A 632-nucleotide genomic window follows, 5' to 3' on the forward strand; every position below is an offset into this window, starting at 1 on the left:
TGGTAAATTAAAGTCACCACCAACAACCATTGTATGAGTCGGGTACGTGTTTGAAATCGAACTCAAGTTTTCTTGGAATCTTCCAGCAGTTGTATCGTTAGGTATTATTTTATTCGGGTTGCCAAAAATGACTCCTGCCCATACTAGCTCATAGGAACTATTTACTTCAATTTCGTGACTAGATAACTACTTCTAACATACTCGTTCACAGGTCCTTTGTAATAATAATCTGCCCTTTGTTAAAGTCGCCAACGGCTTTACCGCAGTGGTCACACCGGTTCCCGTCAGATCACCGAAGTTAAGCGCTGTCGGGCTGTTCTAGCACTTGGATGGGTGACCATCCGGTCTGCCGAGTGCTGTTGGCAAGCGGGGTGCACTCAGCCCTTGTGAGGCCAACTGAGGAGCTACTTGATTGAGAAGTAGCGGCTCCGGTCTCATCAACTTATATACGGCCGGGAGAGCGGTGTGCTGACCACATGCCCCTTTGTATCCGCATCCAACGACGCCTGTGAGACGTGGATGACATGGTGGCCGGTCGGTACCGTTGGGCTTTCCAAGGCCTGTTCAGACGTAGTTTAATTTTTTGGTTAAAGTCAATTATCTCAATGGATTTCCCCATTTGCAGCCCATAT

General features: G+C 47.6%; 1 pseudogene; it reads left to right on the forward strand.

Moving 5' to 3' along the window:
• The first annotated feature begins 247 nt into the window (after nt 1-247).
• Nucleotides 248-365, forward strand: LOC126471861 (5S ribosomal RNA; annotated as a pseudogene).
• Nucleotides 366-632: the final 267 nt, after the last annotated feature.

The sequence above is a fragment of the Schistocerca serialis genome, chromosome 3, assembly GCF_023864345.2.
Source record: "Schistocerca serialis cubense isolate TAMUIC-IGC-003099 chromosome 3, iqSchSeri2.2, whole genome shotgun sequence".
Lineage (NCBI taxonomy): Eukaryota > Metazoa > Arthropoda > Insecta > Orthoptera > Acrididae > Schistocerca > Schistocerca serialis.